General features: G+C 53.6%; 1 protein-coding gene across 7 annotated transcripts in view; it reads right to left on the bottom strand.

The window, feature by feature from the left end:
- Positions 1 to 18318, bottom strand: part of Large1 (LARGE xylosyl- and glucuronyltransferase 1) — a 492360-nt gene that overhangs the window by 451436 nt on the left and 22606 nt on the right. For 2 of the 7 annotated variants that reach the window (XM_076855090.2, XM_076855089.2), the window contains exon 1: positions 3039 to 3150. The exons of the other annotated variants lie outside the window; for them this stretch is intronic. The gene's annotated coding sequence lies outside the window, so the exon portion shown is untranslated. Of the gene's footprint in view, positions 1 to 3038; positions 3151 to 18318 lie in introns of those variants that run through there. 7 annotated transcript variants of the gene reach the window in all.

Below are 18318 nucleotides of genomic sequence, written 5' to 3' on the forward strand. Positions count from 1 at the left end.
CCCTCCCTCAGCATGTCCTTACTAGAACTGCGGGCCACTGCCTTCCCCCAAGTGAACGCTGCCCACTGAAAAGTGCTTCTGCAGACTTTATGTTAGACTCTCTTATTTCCCGTCCCTTTCTCGTGGCTGCCCAGCCCCTGGTTTAATCAACCAGAAATCACCAGTCATGTCAAATTCCACTCACTGTGTGGGTCCTGCGCGTCCCCTGCACAGCAGGCTCGGCATACAGATATGACAGTGACCCTGGCTGACTTTGAGAGGCTCGAAAATAAATGGCAGGACTTCAAGGCAGAGGAGTTAAGCACAGAGCTAAATAGGCTAACGCAGGACTTCAACAGGAACACGAGAGACGCCAGGAATTCAGGGCAGCAGTGAGGACTCCAGAGAGGACGACGCGGAAAGAAGGGTCGTGAGCCGGGCTGGAGAAAAATGAGCAGAGTTTAGCCAGGGAGCGTGAAGGGGAGGGGGGAGCTCCCTTCATTCAGACACAGCCCTGACTGAGGCTCCACTCCAGCCCCTCTCTTAGGACCAGGCTCCCCTTGGAGAGAACCCTGCGGAGCCACCTAAGATTTCTGCTGCACCCGCCCTATTTCCCCCCCGCACTGGCTACTCGGGGCTTGACATGACCCTTGGGCCAGTTCACCTTCCCTGCTCCCTGAGCCCTGACCCAACACAGCACTATCGGAGTTGGCATTCGTGTGGCAAGACTAAAATTAGTACTGTTTCCACAGATAGCTAGACTTCTCTGGAGCAAATCTGTTTGGCTCCAACTGGAAACAACACACACACACACACACACACACACACGCACGCACGCACGCACGTTTCCATTCTTGCTGCGAAGTAAACCAAGGGTCTGGAAAAGCCAAGGCTGCTCCTGTCTGCAGGCGCCTCCTGGCCCCTGGGGAAGGGAAAGAGGAGCCTCCTCCCATCCATGTAGGCAACTGCAGTGGCCATCTGCCCTCCTGAACCACAAAGCACCAGCAGGACGGGAAAGGAGGGGCGGCAGCCTTGGAGGGCACTGTGTGTCCAGGCTGTGGCCCTTGCTTTGCCCTGGGAAGGTGTCCCTTAGGGAGGCGTCGTCCTTCGTCCCCACTTCAGAAGAGGCCGCACCAATCAGGACGACCCAGCAATTCACTGGCCCCAGCAAGCCAGGCCACGTCAGGTGAACAGGTGGGAGGCCGAGCTTCAGAGAGGTTCAGAGGGCCATCCACGGGCCCCAGCAAAAGGGCACCGCTCCTGCCAAAGGGCACCGTTCTGCCCTAGGTCCTGCGCTCGGTGCTGGGGTCCACTCGCTCCATCCTAGTTATGGGCTGAAATGTCGAGGTCCTAACCCCCACCCTCCACCCCACTGCCCCGCTGATGAGGGTGTGACCCTATCTGGAACAGCATCACTGCAGATGTGACTGAGATGAGGTCATCCTGGAATCGGGTGGCCCTCAGCCCAGCATGACAAGAGTCCCCATAAGAAGACTGCCATGGGAGAGAGACCCACAGGGAGGCCACACACAAAGCCAAAGGCTGACACTCCCACAGGCCAAGGAGCCCAGTGGCAAGGGCAAACATCAGACACCAGGAAGAGGCAAGGCAGGGTCCCCCACAGGCTCAGAGGGAGCAGGCCCTGCCAACACGCTGGATCTCAGACTTCTGGCCTCCGGGACCACGAGAGTAAATGCCTGCCCGGGAAAACAACTCAGTCCTCATCACAGCTGTGTGACATAGACTTGGGCACAGGTGGGAGCTCATGGGATGACCCTGAAGCCTCATCAGCAATTAAGTCAGAACTCCACTGTCCCCCACAGCCACTGCCTGAGGCTGGCCCATTTTAAAGGGAGGAAGCGTAGGCACAGGGAAGTTAAGAAAATGACCCAAACTCATACAGCTTGTATGTGGTGGAATTTGAATTCAAACCCAAACCCAGAATCTGTGCTCTTGTCTACTATAATACCAAGTCATTTGCATAAACATTTAATGAGCACCTATTGTATGCCAATGCTGTCAAGAAAGTTTCTCCTTCTGAGGCTGAACACCACCACCCTCCCACCTGTCTCTTCCTTTCTCCATCTCTCCTGCTTTTCCTTCTCTCTGCAACTTTTTCCTCAAATTCTGATTTTTTTCCTCTCTGCATAAACCCTACCATCAACAACACCAAAGTCTTCATGACTACTCATTGCTAATGAAGGAAACGTGGTTGGTCGATGGCCTTTAGAAAACAAAAATCCAGGTTAGAGCCTGAAAGAACTAAAGTTAACAACAGTTGCTAGTGGTCATGTGCTAATTTAGCTCAACTATCCCAGCTCCAGGAAACTGGGTCTATTTCTAAATCAACAAATGCAAACTGCTCAGGAGAAAGTTCTGGGGGACAGAGGTGGGCATGGGGGTGGGGGAGGTTCCAGAGGGCTGACGGAGAGGGATCTAGAGGGGAAGGCATCCTGTCCCCCATCAGCCAGTCACTTGCCCAGCCACAGGGGAGGCCACTCCACACCCAGCAACTGGCCTGACCCTTATGGGACCCGGTGGCTTTGCAGAATGCAGGCTTTACTGGACCCTGCCTCTGTCTCCATCAAGTACCACGTCAGGTGGGCACTGGAGTGTGGGTGCCTTAGCATCACCACATCAAGTGAACAGAGTACCCAGAACCTCGCCTGGCCCAGGGCAGACACACAATAAATGCCGCTCACAGCGACTAGTGACCTAGTCCTCTCCATCAAAGAACATAGTGCCCTGCCTGGGAACAAAGGCGGCAGCCCATCCTCCCCCACCCCCACCACCCTCACCACCACGGTCAGTGGCAGCCACCAGCTGGGCAGCAGTCACTGGCAAGTCCTCATGTCCTTGAACCTGAGTTTCCACATCTATGTCGCAAGTTCCCATGGAATTTAAGGACCCAACGGGAGGCCCGACCCAGCTGTGCCAGGAGCTGGTCCTACGACGGACAGGGCAGGGCGCAGAGTCTGGAACTGACCTCCCTGGGAAAACAAACTGGAAAGCCTTTGACATTAAAATGGAACCCTTTTAACAGACAATGTGCCACTCACCTCTGCCCGGGCCGCCCCCAGCAAAAGGAGGGTCCTGGAGGAGGGCAGGGACTCGGCTGCCTGTCCCTTCGAGTGGGGAGAATCTGTTCCCATGAGAGCGCACAACCTCCCTCCTGACGGTCTGACTTGTGAGTTTGGCTTGATTATTTCTGCCCTACCCACAAAAGCCTTTGGATCGGGCGTGCCTGGTTCTTTTTTTAATCCCCCTGGCATGAGCAGCGCTGGAGGCAGGCACGCCGCTGGCTCGAGCTGTTCCCGGACTAATGAGACGCACCGTGGAGGCTATTTGTGTAGCCTGTTTTGAACAGTGTCCAGGGGAGCACCCCGCTCCAGGCTGGGCATGGAAGGCCGGAATCCCTCATGGGGACCCTGCTGGGAGGCTGGGGGACAACAAAAGTTGGGCACGGGCTGGGGTTCTGACCTCCAGACCCCCACGGAATCCCTGCGCAGATGGCGCCCAGCATGCCCAATGAGGAGCCCCTACCCTGCACCCGCCTGGGATCCCCGGACCAGGACCAGGAAGCTGCTGCCGAGCCACTGTCGGCCAACAGGGGGCCTCAGCGTGCCCACCAGCAGGGCTCCATGGGTAGCCTACACTGGGCTCAGGCACCAAAGGATGCCTCAGCTGTTCTAGTTCACACATTCACGTGCCCTTCTTCACCGTCCCCAGCCTGCCTGCCTGCGACTCCCCTCTCCTCCTGGTCCTCCTCTCTGCATCAGACCTAGGATCTGCCTCCCACCTCTGGTCCTGCCCCACCCTCTGAAAGCAGGAAGAGCCAAGTTCAAGTCACCCATTTCACCTCCCTCCTCCGGCTGCTGCTCCTCCTCACCTCCCAGCCCTGACGGCTCCCTCCTCTGCCCTCCCTGACAGTTCTCTCTCCCTCCTCCTCCATTCCTGTCCTCTGATCCAGGAAATGGTACAGTACTTAAACAGGATGTGCTTTGTCTTCTTAACTTTGTCAAACTTGAGGGTTTGGGGGACCAGGCAGGCACCGGCCACAGGTGCAGAGATCAAAGCCTGGGTGTCGGCCTCTGGAAGGCACCACTGGACTGTCCTCCCGTGTCGGGGGCACCCGTCTTCAGCCACGCGGAGGAGATGGGGTGCGAGGGTGACCTGATCTCAAACTTTTGCCACCAAGGCCTCAGGGTCTGACCCAAACAATTAAACCATGTCAATGCGACAGCAGAAATGGAACAATTTTGCTCAATAAGCACCAGCCATGCTTATTATTTTAAATGGATCATGAAATAAGAGTATTTGCCCTGTTTTCCTGAAAGTATTTCGAGGACAGAGGTATCCTGAAATAAATGTCACCCTCAGGTGGAAACTCAACCAAGCCTCTGATGGCTCTGCCCATCATTCCCTGGGGAGCCAGGGGGTCCGGCATCTCTGGTTTGAATTCCAGCTCAGCTGCTCAGCTGCTGTGAAATGCTGGGCCAGGAACTTAGCCTGTCTGTGCCTCAGTCTCCATGTCTGGAAACAGGGACTGACACACTACCCACTACAGCTAAATGCTCAGAAGACGGTAACCATCCATCCCAGTCTATGAATGATCATGGGGCCATCAACCTGCTGGGCAGTACTCTAAGTGCTTCACATGGACTAATGATTTTTTTACAACTTCAGGAGGTAGGGACTATCATAATCCCCATTTCATAGAGGGTCAGAGAAGTCAAGGAACTCATCTAAGGTCACACCGCTAAGCAAAGGATGCAGACTTCTCCCCAGGCCTCCCAGCTCCAGAGTGACACCACACAATCTGTGATGTTATGTTGGCCCAGCGGCCAGCAGAGGGTAAGCGTGGACTCTTGGCTCACTCAGGAGGATTCCCACTGCCTCCAGAAGGGTGATTTTATTGTCTTTCTGAATTAAATTTCAGTCCCCGGGACATGGAACCTAGCACAGTGGGGTACATTTCCGCCCGCTCCCCACCCCCAGGACTGCGGGATGAGGCAGGCTGGGGGAACTGGCTGCCCGTGGCTATTCGGGTCAAGCGTCAGTCTCCAGGCCAAAGGAGCTGGGGGGAGGAGGGGCAGGAGGGAGCTCCATTCCAGAACATGGGCCAAGTTCTCTTAGGCCAAGGCCAACTGCAGAATGACAGCCACCACCTGTCCCTCCTGATCAGGGAACCGTGGGGGCCGAGGGCCACGCCAGAGAGAGAGCAAAGCTCCTCTGCCTAAAACACATATGCCATCCTGGAGCATTCCAGGGGACTCCAGCCGGGCAGGGCTGCCCTCCTCAGCCGGTCACGCCTGCGGCGCCCCTGAGCACTGACTCATGCTGAACCCAGGCAGCAGACCCCGCCATGCCCTGCAGCGGGGGGTGAGTTTACTGGCACTTGGCCACGGAGCACTTTACCGGGAATGAGCTGTTTGACTTGTTTAATTGGGAGCTGCCCTGGCCAGTGCCGGAGAGCCCCTGTCCCCAGCAAGCGGGGGTCAGAAGTAGGGGACAGTGAGGAACCCACATGCCCCCTGGTCTGAGACCTCCTGCAGCCCCATCCAGGACGGACCCTGCCAGCCATGTCTCTCTGGCAGGTGAGAAGTGGGCTTCAGTCCCCCTCGGCCTGGGCGTGCCCCTGCACCTGGGCTGGTTCCTCCACAGCCCCAAGCCAGGTACCCCCAGCTCCACCTGAATGTCCCGATCTTGGGATTTTAGATAAAAGGTCATAGAGAACTATATATGGGATGGTCAAGAATGCAGCTGTTGGAGCACACAGCTCTCGTCTCCGGCCTTGAGTCCTGGGTGAGTCACAGAACCTCCGGGAGCCTGAGTTTCTCATGTGTTCCATGCCCCAGGAACCAGGTCGGAAGCCCTGGAGCCCACCAGGAGCACAGGAGTGAACACCTGGACCCCACACCAGTCCCCATGGCAGCCCCAGCCATCAGGACTCGCCCGACACTGTGGGCCCGTGAAGCCATCTATGGGGTCAGAATGGGAATGCCCCACCCCTGACCTGGGTGCTGGCTGGAAAGGCAGGGTGCCTTGTGAAGCGGCTTTAAGCTGCACCCTGTTCTTCCTGCACTCTACAAGGTACCATGCTGCTTTTCGATTTTAAAAAATCGACAGGAAAAAGGCTTTGCCAGGGGACACATCCGCTGGCCTTTATGACTGTCCCCAGCTCAGCAGGAACTCTGCATCTGAACAGGCAGGTCATGTCTCCTCCTGAGCCCCTTCCCCTGGGCCACATCTATAAAGCCACCCCCAAAGTCACGATGGCCTCTGGGGGCTCCTGGCAGACTCAATTCATCACCTCCAAGGCCTCCAGAGCTCCTCACCGACTTCCATCGACCCCTCTGAGCCTCTCCTGTGTGCCAGCCACTGATCTACACGTGAACAAGGCTAACTTCTTTTTTAAAAAAGAAGTTCATTTTGTGGGCCTAAAGGGAAGGGACCGAGTACCCAGGTGGTACAACTGCCATAAAATTTACCCTTAACAACACTGCAAGGTTCAGCTGAGGGCAGAGGTTCCTTCGGGCCTTTGTGTCCCAGCCTCTCTGGCGGAAGCTACCAAGTCCCAGCCAAACAGAAGCCCAAAGCCTCCTCCATGTGTTTTCCCTGAGGATTTCTTGATGTAATGGCACAACAGCACTCTCAATGTGAGTTCCAACCTTACTGTGTGACGCTGAGAAAGTATCTTAACCTCTCTTGCCTCAGTGATCCCATTTTCAAAGTGGGAGAGATGATCACTTCCTAGGGTTCTGGAAGGATTATATAAAATGGTCCAGCGTGATGTTGAAAACAGTGCCTGACATAAAATAAGTGCTTAATATACTTGAGCTGCTACTACTATTCTCAAGACTTCTATGACTTCCCAGGGATTCGCCTCCCCCTCTGTGCCTTTCCATGAAACGCATCCCAGCCTCCTTTTCCCGTAAAAATCCAGTTACACAAAGCATTCACTGTGGTCCCCACTGGCCAGTTCTCTCTCTGTTCCTCACAGGAAGAGCTGCAGAAGAGCGACGGATGGAGAAAGGGATTGGAAAGGATAGGGGAGAACGGAGGAAAGAAATCACCTGCCCTGCAGAGTCACCTTATTTGTGTCACTGGTTCCCACCAGGAGCCACCCTGTCCAACATGGCGGCCAGAAGCCCTTGCAGCTACAGGATGACAGAAATGCAATTCGTCTGAATGGAGCTTTGCTGCAAATTAAAATATACACCAGATTTCAAACTGTTATTAAATAAAGAATGCAAAGTCTTGATTTTGGAGATATTGTGGTTATGCTGCATTACATCCAACATATTATTAAAATTAATTTCGTCTTTTTTTTCTTTTTTTTAATTTTGCTACTGGTAAATTTCACATCACACGTGTGGCTACAGTCCCTTCCCTTTCTATTCAAGGCAGTTTCTTCCCTCAAAGAACTTTCCTTGTACCTCACAAGAGAAAATGTCATGTCTCAGTAGGTAAATACATAAATTTCAATTTGTGGAGGTCAAAACTCGTCCTGGGAGGGGCGGTGGGGCTTGCCTGAGGTCATACGGCTGAAGCAGGGGCAGCCAGCACCCACCTGGATGTAACCAGATGCAGGGCCTAACTTCTTTCCCAGGCACTAATTCACCTAATGCTTTGCATCTGCTTGTTGAACCAGCACCTCTGCAGGTCACCGCCCCAGGAAAAGACAAAGAGCCAGTATGTCATCACTTGCCACCAGGCTCACTGACGGTGGCTGTGTCTTACAGGGCAAGACTCTGACACCTCACTGCAAGACTCGCTGCAACGGGGGCGTAGGTAAATGTCTGCAAGATAATGTTGGTTGGCACACACGCTGTGCAGACGCCTTTCCTACCTGGCAGAGGCCGTGTCCCACCTTTGCTCCTGTTTACACACAGTGCAGCAAGGGACCCGGGCACCACAGGGGCCCTGCTCAGGAGTGTCTCCACGAGCCCCACACCAGGAACTTTCAGCAAACTGACAAGGAATCCTCCCGAGAGCCCACAAGATGTGGACCTTCACCCCACTTTGCAGATGAGGAAAGCAACTCACGGAGAAGGTCAGTGGCCTGCCACTGTCACCCATCCCGTCAGCGGCAGAGACAGAGTTAAAGCTGGTGTGTCCCACTTAGCAACTGCAAACCCGCCTTCTTTGTGTCCCCACTGGTGGCCCCCAGCTCCAGGTCCTGGAATGCCTTTTCCAACCAACCGCCCTGCAACGTGGGGCTCAAGCTGCCTTCTCCATAAACTCCGGGTTGCTCTCTCCCTTCTCATGAAACCAGCCGCTCCTTCCTTCAGTCACCCACGAATTAAGACACGGTCCACCCTGCACTGACCATGATGCACTAGAGACCCTTGCTTCCCTATCCATAGCCCCCAACAGCGTGCACTGGGTCGGAAATCACCCAGCGCAATCTGTGGATCAGATGAATGAGACGGTCAGCCGACCCACCCCTCTGGACACCCTGCTCCTCCCGAGTCCCTTTCCCAAACGACTTCCCTCCTCCGAATTCCGATGTTCCTCCCCACGGGTGGCGCTTCCACCCATCTGTTTGCCTGGAGGGAGGCCAAGTGCATTGCTTTTGATGGTAGCCTGGTAACACCAATTGTCACCTCTTCATTTTTATTAATTGCTGGGTTAATCAAGCACTTCCAATTGTGTCCACCCACGATAACATGCTCTTATTTCTGTGGTGGCCAAGAAAACAGGTTTAAGCTGAAGCAAAAAAAAAAAAGAGTCCTTCAGCCTTTAGGGCCCAGCATGACTGTCATATTTTCTAGAATATTTGAGCTCAGGAAAGGCCGGGTAGAAGGTCTCAATCAAAATCTAACCTATCTACATGCTCCATGGAGTCAAGAGCAGAGGGGATATAACCTAGGGTGTGACGTCTCCTCGTCCCCTGACGTCCCGTGAGCTGCTGTCCTCAGGCCCGCTTTCAGACAAGGAAACCGAGGCTGGATTGAGAAATGTACGACATACTTCCACAGACCCCCGAGCTGGAAGAGATGGGAGATCAGGACTGTTCCTTATCCATGCACAAGTCACAGCCCGTCCCCACGATGAAAGACCCAAAGTGCCCACCATCAGCTGATACAGATCTTGCCTTAAATCCTAGAAAAATTGTCCACGTGGACATTGTCACTCTCTGCTTCTCCTGCTTGTGATACAGACGCTCTTGGTGTGACTGCCCTGCTCCACCTCCTACCTGCCCCACTACGTGTCACGCTCTGCACTGGGAGCACAGCAGCAGAGGGACAGAAGCAAAGGAAGGACGCATCCCGTGTGTCACGGTACTTTTTATCTGAAGGCCTGCTGCATGCTTAATGCACTTTTGTATTTATCTCTAAGGTGATGTGCTCGGGTCATCTATTGTGAAGAATCAATGTCATCCTTCCAAACGGTCCCCTTCCACTTTCCAAGTAGCTTTTCTTTTTTTTCCCAACTTTCAATAAAGATGCCACCGGAGGCTGCCAGGCCAAAGCACGATGACATTCCCTGACAGGCTCCCATATGGAAGCTCGAATGTTCCAGATGCCTTCCTGTGTACCAGGTTTCCAGAAGCACAGTTATGAGCCCCCTGGGGCCGGAAAAGGAGCGTCACACACAGACACGCGGCCGGGCTTACAGTCTGGCTTAATGAGCAAACTGCTCAGGGCCCGCAGCAGGCCCGGGCCCGGGCGGTCCCTGCACGGGGTCACCAGGTGAAGTCACTTCCAGCTCTCCAAAGGAGCAGGTGGAAAATTCAAAAGAAATTGGAGCATCTGGAGGGAGGGCGGGTCTACACCTCCCCACCAAGAGGACTCCGAGAAGCCGGAGGTAAAAAAGCACCAGCACTAAGCACTCCAATGGAGTTTCCCAAACGCAGGGAATAAACGGATCCTTTTACAGACGGAGGGGAGCCTGGCTGAAAAGCACAAGTTATTATTATTTTATTTTATGAAAATATGTTTTCAATGGCAAATTAATCAGGGCAATTTTTTTTTAATGTCATCAAAACATAAATGCCCAATTTAATTAGTTCTGTTGAATGAGCAGCGCTCTCTCCTAGGACACGCAGCATCGAGATCCAGGGATCGCACTCAGGGAGAGACCCCAATGTAGACAGTGTTCCACCCCTTTTAATCCTGGGGCTAAAAACGAGCTACACAACAAGGGTTCAAGAGGCTGCTAAAGGAACAGGCGTCCCAGAGTGGGGTGACCACCTTCCTGGTAGGAACGGACACACAGTGGTACAGAGGACTTGTATCCCTGGTAGCAGGTGGACACTACACATGTCCTCAGGTGACCCTGCGCCCAGCACAGACAAACGCCGTGGACTGAAAGCCTCCGACAGAACCTCAGTGGAGTGGGCAGCCATCCGTGCCCCTTCCTCACCAGCGAAAGGGCCCCCTTCAATTCTCTCTGTCCTTCTACTCCGTGAAAAGGGCCGGTGACCTTGGACACAGGAGAGGCCGATGTTGAAGGCCAGTCTGGCTGTATCCAAATCATGCCCCACAGCTCCCACCTCTGCCCTCCGGGGGGCGGGGAAGAGGAAGCCCAGGGCAGCAGGCAGACTCTGGGCAGCAAGGGTTGTCAAAGCTCAGGAAAAATGCAAAGATAAAATTCAGCACGGGCAGCAATGGCTCTGTCACTCATAGCGCCTGGCCAGCAATCCTGAGATCGTCATATAAAGGGGGACTGGGGCTGGAAATAAGGTACTTTGCAAATGAAAGTTCCATGCCTTCCACAGAGTCGTAAAACACACCTGATAATCCCACGTCGACCCCCCTAGGAGCCCGTGAGATGGGCTGGGGGCGGGGGGCGGGGGGCAGGTGGGGCCCTGCTCACACAGGGACCAGGACTCCCATGACTGACGCCTGCTGCACCTCCTCCTTCTCTGTTCTAATCACCCTGAACTCCACCGAGGGGCCCAGACTATGGGGGTTGACAGACAGGCGGAGCGCTCCTAATGTATCAGTCTGGAATCCGATTTTTCTCACACTGGATCCCAAATCCCTCCTGCCCCTCCTCAAATCCACAGGGTGAATTACACTGGAAATGGGAAAACTCATCACGCGGGCCCAGGTTCCAAATCAGAAACATGGGCAGGCTGGACTAGAACCCTTTAAACTCCTGGCCTCCAACTCTGGAGGTGCCTGTCCAGCAGGTAGCGGCTGGGATCTGCTTCAGCCTCAGCAGCGACGCACCTTTCAGCATGACGCGATGGCAGGGGCAACGCGACAACCTCCAGCACCAGGAGGTAAGTAAGGGAGGTGCCCCTCCGCTCCTGGGCGACACTTGGCTACCGTGCAACTGTGCTGGGACGTTCTAGCATCATCATCTCTGTTGTAGAGCTGAGAAAATCAAAGTCAATGAGCTGAAGCGACTCACCCCAGGATTAGAGAGAAGGTAACAACAGAGACTCGGGCTCTTTGTCGATGCCTTAATAACCCATCCTGGCCCGAAACACCCTCATCTTCTGTCTCAGTGACAGCAAGCCCCTCCTCTGTAGTCTCTTTGCTTATATTTTGCTGCCTACAGACAATCAGCAACCCAGGAGTAGCCAAGCAATCCTGATAAATATGAGCTGGCTCCTGCCTCTCTTCCAATGCCCATGAGACCCTGCACAAATGGGCCTCACCTCCTCTCTGACATCATCTACCACTACTTTTCTGGGGATTCTCTGTCTTCCAGGCATATGACCCCCTTGTGGTCTCTGACTGAGCAATTGAGAAGTGACCTCAGGGCCTTTGCGCTTACCTCAGCCTCAGCTCTTTCCCCAGATAGCTCCATGACTCATTCCTTCTTATTCTTCAGGTATGTGTTCAAACCACATGCACAAATCCCTGTTGACCAACCTACTAAAAACAGCAAGCCTACCCCACACCCCTCCCTCCAGCCATGGTACTTGTCATCAGAGGAGGACAAATGTTCTCTTTGTGCAGCTTGTTCATCTGTCCACTTCACGTAGCTGAAAAGCTACCGGGGGGAGGGACTCCTATCACTGCATTTACCAACAGCCTCTCAATCTGCTCACTGAGCAAACAAAGGTGTGGAGGCCAGTCCACCTGAGTTGGTCCCCACTGGCCTCAAGGAGGAGGCTGCTGGCTCAGGGAGGGAGCCAGGGTCAGCCCCAGCCAACGCCAGCTCCCCAGTCACCCCTGAGCTCTCTCTCCAGGCTGCTGGGAACACAAGACTTCAAAGTCATTCCACATTTGCAAAGGTCACCTGGGTGGCCCTATGTCACTATGGCTCTCGAGGGGGCGGGCGAGTCAGCCGGAGAAGCTGCCCACGTGTCAAGCCCCACATCCCCTCTACAGCCTCCCACGGCGCCTGCCAAGCAGGGGCCTGCCGTGGGGAGCCTCATGCCACTGGAATGTCACAACTATGCTGGGGACAGTGGGGGCCCGAGCAAGGCCAGACAGGGGAGGCCGGGAGAGGCCAGATGCCTTGATCGCAGAGCTGCCAGATGCTCAAGGTCACTGCTTACATGCTGAGGGCGGCAACCCACCGGAATCCACCAGCCCAAGGAGGGGAGGGCAGGGCCTCCCACCTCCTGTGTGACCTGGGCCTGAGCTACCTGTGCAGGTGCTCCCAAGACAACCTCGTCTCCAAGGGACAATGGCAAGCCCAACCCTGAGTTTCCCGACTGCTCAAGTCCTCCTCCCCCTGCTCTGAAGCTGGGATCACTGCAGCTTCTGAGATGCGGCCAAGCACAGGGACAGTGTCACCCAGGCCCTGGGATGGTACTGACAACACAGAGGCCTTCCACAGGGGAAAAAAAAAAAAAAAAAAAAGCGGGGGCGGGGGCTTCAACAGAAAGGCGGGGAAGACCTTTGGAGCTGGGCGGGTTTGGAATGACATTCATCATCGGATAAAACTCACTGATCCCCACTTCACCCAGGCAGAGACCCAGGCTCAGGTGAGAAGTCATCCTCTCGGATCAGAAAGTGAAAGCGGCCCCTGCCTGCGACCCCGGTGTGCATGGCGTGAGGGCCGCCTTCCACAGAGACGCTGCGCTCCTCAGGACCAACAGAACTGACCCGAGGCGCCTTACGTCAAGCTGGAATCCTGACTGACCCTCTGTGGCGGGGACCCTGCAAACGCAGCCTGACTTGAGCCCAGGAGCACGGCATGGCAGACACCTGACCTTGGGGTGGCCAAGGGCATGGGGAATTCCCAAGTCCCAAGTTCACATGCACTCTTCAGGCTGTGTATCTTGCAAACCAGGAACGGCTACGGCACAGCAACTCCGCAAGGTGCCCACTGAGGGGCCCTGTGATACGGAGACGACAACACAGGGCTGGTGTACCCTGCAACCTGCAAAGGCCGTGCAACACAAGGTGTGACTATGACGAAACAGATGGCAGAGTCCACCCAGAGGCTCCCCCCAGGTCGATGCCTCAGCACGACCTCCTAGCCACCACCCCCTGGAGCCCGAGTCTCTTGATTCCATAAAAAGACACGAGATCCAGAAGGTCAGCCCCGAAGTGCAAGGTCCCTCCAGCTGAACATCTCAGGTGAGTGGCCAGGTCAAGGTGCAGGCCGTGTCACTTTTCCTGCATCCCACGGAAGCTGGCCCAGGATGGACCTGCGCCCCGGTGTTCAGCAAAGAGCCAAACAGATCCACTTCCTGCTTTCCCTCTCTTGCCCCTCAGGACTCAGGCCCTGCCCCAAGGGCAGCCCATCCCTCCTACAGAAAGTTCCTCCACCTTGAGTGAGAAGGGGTCACGTTTAGAGAAAAGGAACCCTAGTTTTGACTTGCTTTTATTTCAAGGTTATTTCAACAGTAATATGGAAAAATATTAAATTTTTTAAAAAACTTAAATACCAAATAGGTACTGAACACTACTACGTCAGGCACTGTGCTGGGTGCTTCAGAATAGAACAGGTGCAGACATGCCCTGCCCACAGGAGGCTTTCAGTGCAGTAGGGGAGGAAGAAGTTCACCAAACCATTTCCCCAAAGCCTTAAAAATCCACCGAGAACACCTCCTTGCAGGTCTGTACACAGCCCAGAGAGGGCAAGTGCTGATCTGGGCAAGGTGGAGGGGAAGGCGGATTCGGAACCCGGGTGACAGACAGCAGGGTTCTCCAGGCTTGGAGGAGGCAGAAGTCCATAGGAAGGGAATCGACCTTCTGCAAATATCAAATGAGGTCTGCTGAGACCTGAATATCTGAGTCCCCGCCCCGCCGCAGAGTAAGAAGAAAAACACCCGCAATGTGGTGCGGTGTCAGAGGATTCTGGCCGGCCAGGTCGTAAGGGTGGAGCCTGGTCCTATAGCCTGAGCTTCCTCCAGGACCCGCCTCACTTTCCCAAAAGAAAACCATACACATCCAACCCTGATCAACCACAGGTGCCACCTGGCCCTCCAATGCCTCCAGAGCTCCCTTCCTTTGCACTCCAGGCCTTCCCCCAAGCCCCGCCTCCCGCCATTCAATAGGAAGGAGGCAGCTGGGCACTCCCTGCTCGTCCCCTGGTAGAGCTGTCAGGTTGGCAAGCGCAGCCGTCCTGACGATTTCCGTGGCAAAGGTCCAGGAACGAGCTCCCTCCTGGGCTCCGCGGACTTTTGTGCTCTGACGGCTGTCCTTGGCTCCACTGTGACATCTTTTTCATGGGGAGAAAAGAAAGCATATCCCTTGAAGTCCACCCAAAGGTAAGTTTAAGATTTTGGAGCTGGAATAATTTGTACTGGGAAATTCCAAGAAATAGTTTCTTTCGATAAACCTCTTCTTCCGGGTCCAGCAGAGATGTTGAGTCACACTTTTCAGAGAGGGTCTCTGTTGGGTCCACTCATGTCAAGGCCATTTGCTGAGGGGACATGACACCGGGAGGCCAGCCCTGGGCTTGATGTCCCACGGGGCTCATGGGTAGGGAGGAGAGAAAGAAGACTGCACAGCACTCACAGGGGCCTCCATTCCCAGCCTCCACGTCCACTCTATACACTTTACAGTGAGACAGACTCAAGCTGGGGCTTTTGCTACATGGAGATGGGACCATGTGAACTGGGGCTGGAATGAAGAGTGGTCTGGAAGGACCAGCACAGAGGGGCAGGAGAGGCGTGTGCAAGAGTCTTTGTTCATCTGCTGTTTCCTGAGTGCTCGGAATGCAGTTGGGAGTCGGGGCTGCACGGTGGCCCAGGACAGCGGACACCGTCCCCGCCCTGTGCACTGTGCGATCTCGTGGTGGGCAGATGAGACACATGTTGGCAAATGGATTACCAGCAGTCGGAGCTGCAGGCAGGACCCTGGTCTCTGCCCCCTACGCTGGGAACCGTGCTATCCAGCCCTCCCCGCCCAGCTGACCTGCAGTTTCTCAGGACTGGGAAAGAAGAGCAGAGGCCAGCTCTAAAAAGAAGTGGATGGGGAACTAGCAATCCACGTGCACCTGCCCATTTCCAGGCCCGGAGTTAGCAAGGCTGAGGGCCGAGCGCGTCACTCTGCAGTTCAGATCCCAGGGTCTCCCCTACAGCTGGCCCAGTAGCCATGGGAAGCTACCGAACTCCGCGGTGCCAAAGTGGAGGCCACCACCATGTTTATTCCATCTCAGAGTGTGATGTGAGGATTAAAAGTGCACTGATTCACACAGAAGCAAAAAAGAAAATGGGTAGCACACAGTTACACAGTTGGTCCTAAAAAAAAAAAAAAAAAAACTATTAGCTTTTTAAAATACTAACCTGCACAACCCTGTGATACAGATTTTATGCCTATTCCATGTTTTCTTTTTCATATTTCTTTGAAGAAACTGAGGCTCCGAGAATATAAAAGAATGTCACCAGCATCTCACAGGGCATGTTGGAGCTGAAATGCAGATCCAGGCCTGGGTCAAGTTGAGAGTCATCAGTAAATCACCGCAAAAACCAAGAGCCACAGGGAATCACTCTGTGATGTTTGGACTATCATAGGCTATTTCATATTTATTTTATATCTGCAGCATTCCCAGGACCGTTCAAGGCATCTTTATATTGGTGATAAGCCCATCTTCTCAGGCAATGATTCTCCGGGTTGTTCAGGACAAAATGGGCCGTAACTCCTTTTGGGGTGCTGCCTCAGTTTCCCTAATGCTGGAAAAAAGAGGATTTGAGATGGCAGAGGCTCACGTGTTGGGAAGTTTATTATCACAGCTGCTCTGAAGACTCTGCCCCCACCTCCCTCCCTCAAGCAACAGCTCGGAGCATCTGCCCTGACCCAGAAGATACCGGGGGCGCCAGGGAAGCACACAGCAAGCCCTTCCTCCTCCCGCGGCCAATGCAGACTCCTTGTTCAGACTCCCTCGGAGCCGGCCCCTCCCAGAGACGTTATCTTTCCGGAACTATATGAAGGACCCCTTCTCTGGGTCTCCCTAACACCTGAGGTGCTTTCAATATCTGTGCCAGTGGATTTTGCTCCAGGAATTCACCTCCTTCCTAGGTGATGACGGCCACACAGACATGGGTGAAAGGCACTTTTTCCTCTTGTTAGATCTATTCCATTCTGCAAAGCAGCCATCTTTTGAGCACCTGCTGTGTGCAAGACACTGTGCTACGTGATTCAAAAACGAATTGCGAGGATGTCAGTCATGACGGGGACAGGGGCAGGGAGCGGAATGAGACTCTGACGTCCCTGCATAACTTCAGCAAGTGACCTTCCCCCTCAGGCTTAGCTAATTTACCTGGAAAATGGAAATGACATTATTAGCATTTACAGCCGTCAACACAATGATGATGATTTCATAAGATTACAAATATAAGATGCTTAGCAACCCATCCCTGGCACACAGTAGGTCCATCAGATCTGTGTTGGGTTTGTGATAAGCAGTGCAAATTCTGGCTATGCCCAGAGGGGGATGTGGCTCCCTGACATCAACTTAGCTATAATTTTTAATAGTCTTTTTTTCTTTTTTTGGTTTAATGAAAGCAAAGTCATTCGATATTTAATGGGAAATATGCACCAATGCATTGGCTTCAACGGGGAATCAACTTTGAAACACCATATATTAATCCAGAATCCTGGTCAACATTCCCCTATTCTGGACTTCAATAACACCGTCTCAGAGGCCACCCCCCCCCCATGAGGTCTTGGGTCAGTCTTCCCGCAGACTCTCTTGACTGAGTCCTCTCACAGGCCACTGAGAACTCTATCTTGTTTGGCACTTCATGATCTCGTCCTGACCCTCCAACCAACATCACCCAACTCTAAGACTTCTTCTCTCAATGGGACTCATGACGGAATCCTATCAGTATCCGTTGTGTCCGTCACCGGTTGCATAACAATGCTGCTGAGAAACCAGAGTCTTAAGGCAACAATCATTTCTTTCTGCTCAGCATGTGCAAGTTGGCTGGGACTCAGGGGATCTCCAGGGGGCTGGGTTCCTCACTGAAGGCTCTCAGGTTGGCTGGAGGCTGTTTTCCAAGCATCCAGGGCACACTTTCTTTTTGTGGCAAATGCAAAGACACATCAAAAAAAAAAACAAAACAGAAATGCTTCAGATCTTGTCTGGTACAGGCTCCAAACTCCCACCCCATCACCTCCACTTCATCCTACAGGTCAAAGCAAGTCACGTGGTCGAGTCCAAAGCCAAGTCAAGGAGATCGGGCAGGAATTCAGAAAACTGTGAAGAATGGAAGCCATTAATGCAAATAGCCTATCACATCCACCACCCGGGTGCCTCATCCATATAAAATGATCATTAGGCACTGAATAAGTGAACAAGTGAATGAAGGGAATGAAGACGGAGCCCACTTCTGAGCCCTGTCAGGACACATGCCAATTTCACCGGCAGCCACCTCGAATCCAAAATGCGGCACAACAGCAGCACTCTCGTTAAATATTAGTTTGCTACAGGTCCCTAGACTCCACTCTACTTCAGCTGGAGAGGCGGCAGTTCAAAAACTTGTACGTTCACACTGTTATTTTTTTCATGGATCTCGGATTATGAAATAAATCAATATTCCCACTTACCCCGGGGAACGTCCTGCACACGCCACACCAAGGAAAGAAAAAGGGACACTGTTTTGCACACACGGGGCAGCGGAGAGGAGAGGGGATCCAAAGGGAGAAGGCGAAGAGATGACTTTGAGCCCAACCTACAGTGGTTAATTTTCATTTAACTACCTAGCTGAGACTGGAGGCTGAGCAGAGGCACATTAAATTCCATGAACTTATGAAATGATGCATTATTGAAGCCACAGCAGGGGAAAGGGCTCGGTTTAGAACACATAAAAGACTAAAGTCTGCAGAAGTGTCATCTCCCATGACAAGGTAGGGCAAAAAAAAAAAGAAAAAAGAAAAGCATTCTAATTGTGAACGAAGACACCTGCTCCAATGGGGGAGGAAAACCCAACACAAGCCGGAGCCCCCTGCCTTCCCCCACCCCAGTAACGCC

This window comes from Callospermophilus lateralis, chromosome 4 (genome assembly GCF_048772815.1).
Source record: "Callospermophilus lateralis isolate mCalLat2 chromosome 4, mCalLat2.hap1, whole genome shotgun sequence".
Lineage (NCBI taxonomy): Eukaryota > Metazoa > Chordata > Mammalia > Rodentia > Sciuridae > Callospermophilus > Callospermophilus lateralis.